This window comes from Pinus tabuliformis, chromosome J (assembly GCF_031772625.1).
Source record: "Pinus tabuliformis cultivar Carrire ecotype Pingquan chromosome J, CPIR1, whole genome shotgun sequence".
Taxonomy (NCBI): domain Eukaryota; kingdom Viridiplantae; phylum Streptophyta; class Pinopsida; order Pinales; family Pinaceae; genus Pinus; species Pinus tabuliformis.
The window spans coordinates 560,922,101-560,932,995 of NC_142295.1; positions in this window are offsets into that span (position 1 = coordinate 560,922,101).

Below are 10,895 nucleotides of genomic sequence, written 5' to 3' on the forward strand. Positions count from 1 at the left end.
TTCCCTAAGTGGGTAGTTACACTTAGAACAATTGAAGTAAATATGTTTAATCTTTTCCTACAATAAACAGATAAGATAAAATAAAATAACCTACTTGTGATCCTTCACTTCCTTTGATCTCCTTTGAGTTGCTCTCATCGCTCCCGCTCAAACTGAATTCGCTCAATTGGTACCTACCAACATAAACAGAAGACGACAACAATCAAAGCATATGATCTATTTATTGTAAACAAATGGAATCGACAACATTTGGACATACATTCATCATAGATATAGACAAAAGTATTGGAAAATGAACAAACAACTTTATTGATTGATAGAAGGAGAAGTTACACCCAATGTGGTTCGATCTCGTGTCACTCATCCAGCTTAGTCCAAGCCCTCATCACACCAATAGCAACATCAATCCAGCAACATAACATTACTTGACAATGATTTCAAGTCTCTAAACCAATAGTATTTCTCCATAATAATCCAACCTTTTGGCTCTATGATGGGAGACCAATTTATAGATGAATGCAAGTGGTTTTGTCATTAATATGGCATTAAATGGTTTTCCATAATGGGATTATTAGTTTCCATGTTCAAAGGGATGAGAGGATAGAGGATTAGATGATCCAAGGCTATCCTAAGTTGAGCTCATATTGATAGGATAGGAGTTGGGTTCCTTGTAAAAGGCCCTAGAAAGGAGGAATATACTTAGGATCCAATGAACATTTCAAGGATTCTTGCCCAGCACAGGCTTGAGTGGGCTTAGGTGCTCTACAACACAGCCTTGAATGGGGCTACCTACTCTACAGAGCACTTACCCCTGACTAAGGGTGCACTGGTGACCCAAGGAAGCACTTAAGCAGGGTCTAAAGTCAGGAAATTCTCATGGATGAAAGCACTCAATGAGGTGGCATGTCTAGGGCATGTAGCAACTGAATTAGAGTTTGATAGACCCTGTTTACACGGATTTGATCGTTGGGAGTGATGTGCCTATAGAAATTTGTAGATTTTTTCTACAAATCAGCTAGCTCTGATACCATGTAGAACTTTTTCTACAAATCAGCTAGCTCCGATACCATGTAGAAATTTCCCACCTGTAAATCAACCTGGTAATGCAGTGTACTAAAGCAAAACACTTGATCTACTTCTACAAAAAAATTAGTGAAAGCTTAATCAACCATGAGAAACATCAATAAGAACACATATAACTGATAAGAAGGAATCAATCACATATAACACAGAAGAATTTACCCAAAGAAAGCACCTGCCTAAAACCCCATCTCTGTATTATCATACAAGTGGAAATATAGTCCAGATTACGCAAAGCCTTAGCTTGGAAGCTATCCAGCTCTCAGTACAATCCCTCTGCTACGCATAAACAGTCAAAGGCTTCTCACAAACCTTCTCCTCTGCCCTCCAAGCCTCCTATTTCTATGCATAGTTTTTCCTGGGTCCTCCAGCTGCAACCTATGTGATCCTCACCTCACACACAACACTAACCTCTAAAATAACTGCACAAACCTGAAGGAGATCAATCCTCATCATGGATGATCTTGCTTTATAGGAAAAATATTCATCTAACTGATAGTACACTGTCCCTTCTCTGATCTCAACTGGGTCTCTGTCTGAACTGACATGCATCAGTTATCCATGAGAAAATACTCATTTATCTGAAAATAACAGTTGTCACATGCATGCAAGCATCAACAAACTATATCTCATTAATTTAACAACTTGTTAAATTAATCTAACTGAACTTGACTAGGTTAAACTAAGTTAACTGATCCTCTCAATATAGAACTCATCCTTAATTCCTCAATCAGTGGAGAAAATCAAGGACACATTCCCCAATGAGTGGAGAAATTATTGCATATTCTCACAAAGACTTCAAGTTTGATTTTCCTTAACTAATTAACTCATGGAGAATTAATTAATTAATATTCAAACTGCTGGTAAGACCAAATTCGAATTTTACTTACTATTTTAGACCAGAGACTGTCTAAAAATAGGAATCCAACTTGAATTGTTAAAAATAGAACTTCTATTTTTAGCACTTCCATTTTTCATTCCTTGTTGCCCAATCCAGCACTGATGCCCAAATTGCTATTTTTAGCAGTGTTATTTTTAGCACTTATATTTTTAGCAATTTCTTGTTGCCATTTTTCAACACTCCCTCTCAACAAGAAAGGCTTCCTCTCGAACCTGATCCTGTACCTCTAGAATATTCTGCATGCAACACATCTACCAAGTGTGGTTGCTCCAACAACTCTCGGAACAAAAAACTCCCATTTGACCTCTCTATTGGGCTAGAAACATACTCTGATGCTGAAGCTCTACTTGCTGCTGACAAGTGCTCCCTCTCTAACCTCTGCGCTACTGAAACATCTCCATGCATCTCGCACTGTTGCACCCTTCTCTATGCAACCCTGCACTGTGCAACACACTTGTGCCTCTCACATTGCTACAGCTTGCATGCTTTGGGCTGTCCTGGGATTCCCTGCACTATAGCTCTCTCTGTCGATCCATCCGCATCTGTCTCTACCCAATCAGTCAGTTCCTGCTACTCCACATTGGGGCTCCCATAGCAAGGTCTCATCCAAGAGGTTGGGTACCTCAAGGATCCTGCCCCTCCTCCTTGGGAGGCTCACTCTAAATCGCCCCACCTCCTACCTGGAGGTATGGCTGCATGTGATCCCTCTACCCACCTGGATTGAAGTTTCCCCCTACTGGAGGTCTCTGCATGAGTAGATGTCTCTACTCGATCTCCTCTCAGCTTCTCTAGTTGCGGCTTCTCCACAACCTCCTGAAGCTACTTCACCAATTGTGGCTCCTCCACAATCGTCTGAGACTTCTTCTGGCGCTGCATGTTGAGAGGTAATTTACTCTCCCTCTCAACCACCAAGTATATAACCTTTGCCTTTCTCTTCAAGGCTTTGCATGCATCTTGTACCTCAAGTGCATACAGGTTCTTGGCTAGCACACCAATCTATTTCCACTTTCCCGCCATCACGAAATTTTCTAGAAAAAGTGTTGATTTTAAATCACCGATATCTCCCTCATTCGAACTCCGATTCAACTGATTTTTTAATTTTTATTTTGGGTATTTTTCTGCAAGGAATCTAAATCTACTATTTGTTTCTGAAAATTTTGTACATAAATTTTCAGATCTGCTCTGCAAACTCTCGGCCCAAAACTCAAAAATTTGAAATCTCCTCTCAGTATATTGTTCTTCCTTGATCACCTATGCTCTAATACCATGTAGAACTTTGTAGAATTTTTCTACAAATCAGCTAGCTCTGATACCATGTAGAACTTTTTCTACAAATCAGCTAGCTCCAATACCATGTAGAAATTTCCCACCTATAGATCAACCTGGTAATGCAATGTACTAAAGCAAAACACTTGATCTACTTCTACAAAAAAATTAGCGGAAGCTTAATCAACCATGAGCAACATCAATAAGAACACATATAACTGATAAGAAGGAATCAATCACATATAACACATAAGAATTTACCTAGAGAAAGCACCCGCCTAAAACCCCATCTCTGTATTACCATACAAGTGAAAATATAGTCTGGATTACACAAAGCCTTAGCTCGGAAGCTATCCAGCTCTCAGTACAATCCCTTTGCTGCTCATAGACAGTCAAAGGCTTCTCACAAACCTTCTCCTCTGCCCTCCAAGCCTCCTATTTCTATGCACAATTTTTCCTGGGTCCTTCAGCTGCAACCTGTGTGATTCTCACCTCACACACAACACTGACCTCTAAAATAACTGCACAAACCTGAAGGAGATCAATCCTCATCATGGATGAGCTTCCTTTATAGGAAAAATATTCATCCATATTATAGTACACTGTCCCTTCTCTGATCTCCACTGGGTCTCTGTCTGAACTGACATGCATCAGTTATCCATGAGAGAATACTCAGTTACCTGAAAATAACAGTTGTCACATGCATGCAAGCATCAACAAACTGTATCTCATTAATTTAACAACTTGTTAAATTAATATAACTGAACTTGACTAAGTTAAACTAAGTCAACTGATCCTCTCAATATAAAACTCATCCTAAATTCCTCAATCAGTGGAGCAAATCAAGGACACATTCACCAATCAGTGGAGAAATTATTGCATGTTCTCACAAAGACTTCAAGTTTGATTTTCCTTAACTAATTAACTCATGGATAATTAATTAATTAATATTCAAACAGCTGGTAAGACCAAATTCAAATTTTACTTCCTATTTTAGACCAGGGACTGTCTAAAAATAGGAATCCAACTTGAATTGCTAAAAATATAACTTCTATTTTTAGCACTTCCATTTTTCATTCCCTATTTCCCAATCCAGCACTGATACCCAAACTGCTATTTTTAGCACTTCTATTTTTAGCAATTTCTTGTTGCCATTTTTCAACAGTGCCCAAATAGACCTTAACAACTCCCTTTTCAAATCATTTCTAGAATTGTCTTTTTTAAAACACAAATTATACTTTTTTTTCAATGAAATACATATCTTACAAAACCTCTCTACAATACAAAAGAAAGTCTTATTTGCAATTCTCTTTTTCTGCCAAGCTAGACTTCATATGATCGAGCCTATGGAGAGAATAGACCTCCAACCAAAATATCTTTGTCTAAAGTGATTAGGGAATTTCCAGTGGGCACTTCTTCAACAAATGCACAAGAAGGAATGCACTTGATTCACACCAGGCATCTTGATGATGTTATTCTACAAATCGATCTTCAGAAGGCATATGAATGACTGGATTGGGGCTTTCTCTAACTTGTCCTTATCAAGATTGGATTGCAACCCAGATGTGTTAATTGGATTATGGCTTGTGTGGATAATGTCAACTATGTTGTTATCATTAATGGGTATCCATCAAAGTTTTTCCGGGCTGGCAGGGGTCTCCGACAGGGATGTTCACTATCCCCTCTTTTATTCATCCTAGTTATGGATAGTCTAAGCTTGCATATTAAAAAAGTGGTCCTGGAGGACCAATTTTAGCCACTGAAGATGGGAAATAACATCAACATTTCACATAACCTCTTTGTTGATGACATTCTCATCATGGGTATGCTCTGTCGTTTTTCTTGGTTATGTCTCTTTCACATTTTCAGTAGATTTTCTAATGCATCTGGTTTACACATGAATGTTAATAAATCTGTTCTATATCATGGACAATCTGACTTGGAGATTGTTTCATATATCAAAGGTTTATTTGGTATTGAGGCAATGCCAATTCAAAATGGTTTGAAATATCTTGGTTATCGTATCAAACCCTCTTGCTACAGAATTGCTGATTGGCAATGGCTTGTTGATCGTTTCTTCAAAAAGATCTCTGGGTGGGAGTTTAGATGCCTGTCTTTGGGGGGGCGAGTTATTCTCACCCAAGCTGTTTTATCATAGATGGGGATCTATTGGGCTCATTTATTCCATATTCCTGCATCCATCGTAAACGTTTTTAATCGTTTAATGGCTAACTTCATCTGGGGGGAAGCCACAATGGGAAAAATACCACTTGACCAGATTGTCCAACATCACTTTCCCTAAGGATATGGGGGGATGCGGAATCATGGACCTCCGTCGTTTTGGCAGATCACTACTGATAAAATCCCTTTGGAGGGGCTTATTTGGATCTGGCACATGGAGAAATATCGTTCAACACAAGTATCTTAAGGAAAAAGATTTCAGTTTTTGGTATAGGAATGGCATCATTGGCATCAAACAGGGATCAACTATCTGGCTTAGCTTCCTAAAAATTGGAAAAATTATTTATCCACCATCTTGCATGGAAGTTTCAATCGGGCAACCGTATTCTCATCGGCATTGACCCAATCTTGGGTGCTGGAATGGAATTCACCATCTCTTATAGGATTACCCACCATCTTAATGGATGCGACATATACTTCTGGGGACAAGTCATAAATGGTTGGCAAGGACCGCTCCCTATATGGAAAAAAGCCCAAGAACTGGGGTTCTTTGGACAAATGGAAGTGGAGTGGAATCACACAATATCTGCTATGAAGCACCTCGGCATTTGCCGCACAAGGTCACAAGACAAAATTATATAGTCGAGAAAGATGGCATCTGATAACATCATTATTGCTGACACATACTCTACTCTTTCTAACATGGTCGCTAGACAAGGGGAGCACCAAATTTTATATGCTTTTTGGAAAACAAAAGTTCCAATTAAAGTTATACTCTTCACATGGTTAGTCTATCATAACAGAAATCTTGTATGGGAGAATCTGCAGAAAAGGAAATTTCATGGTCCTGGGATATGCACTATTTGCAAAAGTGATGCTGAGAACAACAACCACATCTTTCTTCACTGCTAATACATTGTTAAGGTATGGAAAAAGATAGCTTTCCTTATTGGCTTCCCGTACCTCCACCATAACTACATCAAGGACTCACTAAAATGGTGAAGTGCACAAAAATCTTCCTGGAGAGCCATCCCACTTTTCCTTTTCTGGGCCATCTAGCATTGGAGAAAAAGGTATATTTTCCATAACTCTCTAGAAGATTTCCTTTTGGTTGTTGAAAGAATCACCACTAATCTTTCAATATATTCTACTCAATCCCCATGCACTAATATCAGTCCACAAAAGCAAATCAATATACACAGTTTATGTACCCGATGGGGTTTTTTGATGGGGCAACTCAAAGGAATTCCTGTGCATGTGGCTTTTGGATAGCTATGATTGTTGATTTGTCATATAGGGTCTACTGGAATGGAGGTTGCAGTACCAACACCAAAGCAAAAGCATTAGCTCTCTGGGGACTCCTATGGTTCAACAAATTCCTTGGAAACCCCTTTTTGCATATTTATGGTGATTCGAAGATTATCATTGATCAGGTCATGGGGAAGGCCTCCATCAATAATCCCATGCTACAAGGATGGCTGGAAAGGATTGAAATTCTATGGCGGGTCCACAATCCAGCATATTGGAAGGAATCTGAACAAAGAAGCTGACAGACTATCCAAGAAAGGCTTACTGGGGTCGATCGGCAAATGGTACTAGGAGATCACTTGGGAACAATGCATCTTTGATATGGGTGATTTCCCATTTCCTGGTTAGATCTCTAGTTTTTTTGTTCTCACTCTTTTTGTAAATTTTGTGTATATGTCTATTATCTAGTTTTTCTGCTGCCCATTGAGGGAATGAGGCATATAGACAGGACTGTATGTTTTGATAATATGGTTTCTTACAGGGGTTTCATAAATTTTGAATATAATTTCTCCCAGCTAAAATGATCATCTTTCATGGGCTTTTGGTGGTGAATTAGATCACACCTCATCCTCCTAATATTGTGATCGGAAGATCATATACATTCTGTTGAATGTTGTTTGTATGTAACTGTCATATAGTTTATCAAATAATATATTATCCCGGCTTTTTCTTGCTGAAAAAAAATATTGCAATTGTTATTAAGGCTCTTTGAAGTTATCATATTTGGCATAAGTGCAACAACTGTCAAGCATGATTATAACCTTTTTTAAAATTATATTGCAATTGTGATTAGGGCTCTTTGAAGTTATCATATTTGGCATAAGTGCAACCACCTTCAAGCAAGATTAGAACCTTTCTTCTAAATAGTTGATGGCTTTTAACCTTTTGTATGAGGTAATTATTCTGTGGTAATGTTTGAGGACTTTCAACTGTTAAGCAATTCTCTTTTTCCGCCAAGCTAGACTTCATATGATCAAGCCTATGGAGAGAACAAACCTCCAACCAAAATATCTTTGTCTAAACTGATTAGGGAATTTCCAGTGGGCACTTCTTCAGCTTGGTTGAATGCCAAATTTTCCTCAATCAACTTTTTACCTAAGTTAAATGGTAAATTTTCAACTGAAAAGGTTTTAATTGCATCAGCTGATTATCCTGATATGGGCAACCATCCTCAGCCCATATCCAATCAGAATTAATTAATTAATTAATATTCAAACTGCTGGTAAGACCAAATTCAAATTTTACTTCCTATTTTAGACCAGGGACTATCTAAAAATAGGAATCCAACTTGAATTGCTAAAAATAGAACTTCTATTTTTAGCACTTCCATTTTTCATTCCCTGTTGCCCAATCCAGCACTGATGCCCAAACTGCTATTTTTAGTAGTGCTATTTTTAGCACTTCTATTTTTAGCAATTTCTTGTTGCCATTTTTCAACAGTGCCCAAATAGACCTTAACAACTCCCTTTTCAAATCATTTCTAGAATTGTCTTTTTTAAAACACAAATTATACTTTTTTTCAATGAAATACATATCCTACAAAACCTCTCTACAATACAAAAGAAAGTCTTATTTGCAATTCTCTTTTTCCACCAAGCTAGACTTCATATGATCGAGCCTATGGAGAGAACAAACCTCCAACCAAAATATCTTTGTCTAAACTGATTAGGGAATTTCCAGTGGGCACTTCTTTAGCAAATGCATAAGAAGGAATGCACTCGATTCACACCAGGCATCTTGATGATGTTATTTTACAAATCGATCTTTAGAAGGCATATGACTGCCTGGATTGGGGCTTTCTCTAACTTGTCCTTATCAAGATTGGATTGCAACCCAGATGTGTTAATTGGATTATGGCTTGTGTGGATAATGTCAACTATGTTGGTATCATTAATGGTTATCCATCAAAGTTTTTCAGGGCTGGCATGGGTCTCCGACAGGGATTTTCACTATCCCCTCTTCTATTCATCCTAGTTATGGATAGTCTAAGCTTGCATATTAAAAAAGTGGTCCTGGAGGACCAATTTTAGCCACTGAAGATGGGAAATAACATCAACATTTCTCATAACCTCTTTGTTGATGACATTCTCATCATGGGTATGCTCTGTCGCTTTTCTTAGTTATGTCTCTTTGACATTTTCAGTAGATTTGCTAATGCTTCTGGTTTACTCATTAATGTTAATAAATCTGTCGTATATCATGGACAATCTGACTTGGAGATTGTTTCATATATCAAAGGTTTATTTGGTATTGAGGCAATGCCAATACAAAATGGTTTGAAATATCTTGGTTATCGTATCAAACCCTCCTACTACAGAATTGCTGACTGGCAATGGCTTGCTGATCGTTTCTTCAAAAAGATCTTTGGGTGGGAGTTTAGATGCTTGTCTTTGTGGGGGCGGGTTATTCTCACCCAAGCTGTTTTGTCATAGATGGGGATCTATTGGGCTCATCTATTCCATATTCCTGCATCCATCATAAACGTTCTTAACCGTTTAATGGCTAACTTCATCTGGGGGGAAGCCACAATGGGAAAAAATACCACTTGACCAAATTGTCCAACATCACTTTCCCTAAGGGTATGGGGGGATGAGGAATCATGGACCTCCGTCGTTTTGGCAGATCACTGCTGATAAAATCCCTTTGGAGGGGCTTATTTGGATTTGGCACATGGAGCAAGATCATTCAACATAAGTATCTTAAGGATAAAGATTTCAGTTTTTGGTATAGGAATGGCACCATTGGCATCAAACAGGGATCAACTATCTGGCTTAGCTTCCTGAAAATTGAAAAAATATTTATCCACCATCTTGCATGGAAGTTTCAATCGGGTAACCGTATTCTCATCGGCATTGACCCAATCTTGGGTGCTGGAATGGAATTCACCATCTCTGAGAGGATTACCCACCATCTTAATGGACGCGGCATATACTTCTGGGGACAAGTCATAAATGGTTGGCAAGGACCGCTCCCTATATGGAAAAAAACCCAGGAATTGGGGTTCTTTGGACAAATGGAACTGGAGTGGAATCAAACAATATCTGCAATGAAGCACCTCGGCATTTGCCGCACAGGATCACAGGACAAAATTATATGGTCGGGAAAGATGGCATCTGATAACATCATTGTTGCTGACACATACTCTACTCTTTCTAACTTGGTTGCTAGACAAGGGGAGCACCAAATTTTATATGCTTTTTGGAAAACAAAAGTTCCAATTAAAGTTATACTCTTCACATGGTTAGTCTATCATAACAGAAATCTTGTATGGGAGAATTTGCAGAAAAGGAAATGGCATGGTCCTGGGATATGCACTATTTGCAAAAGTGATGCCGAGAACAACAACCACATCTTTCTTCACTGCCAATACACTGTTAAGGTATGGAAAAAGATAGCTTCCCTTATTGGCTTCCCGTACATCCACCATAACTACATCAGGGACTCACTAAAATGGTGGAGTGCACAAAAATCTTCCTGGAGAGCCATCCCACTTTTCCTTTTCTGGGCCATCTAGCACTGGAGAAAAAGGTATATTTTCCAGAACTCTCTAGAAGATTTCTTTTTGGTTGTTGAAAGAATCACCACTAATCTTTCAATATATTCTACTCAATCCCCATGCACTAATATCAGTCCACAAAAGCAAATCAATATACACAGTTCATGTACCCGATGGGGTTTTTTGATGGGGCAACTCAAAGGAATTCCTGTGCATGTGGCTTTTGGATAGCTATGACTGTTGATTTGTCATATAGGGTCTACTGGAATGGAGGTTGCAGTACCAACACCAAAGCAGAAGCATTAGCTCTCTGGGGACTCCTATGGTTCAACAAATTCCTTGGAAACCCCTTTTTGCATATTTATGGTGATTCGAAGATTATCATTGATCAGGTCATGGGGAAGGCCTCCATCAATAATCCCATGCTACAAGGATGGTTGGAAAGGATTGAAATCCTATGGCGGCTCCATGGCAGCTCCACAATCCAACATATTGGAAGGAATCTGAACAAAGAAGCTGACAAACTATCCAAGAAAGGCTTACTGGGGTCGATCGGAAAATGGTACTTGGAGATCACTTGGGAACAGTGCATCTTTGATATGGGCGATTTCCCATTTCCTGGTTAAATCTCTAGTTTTTTTGTTCTCACTCTTTTTGTAAATT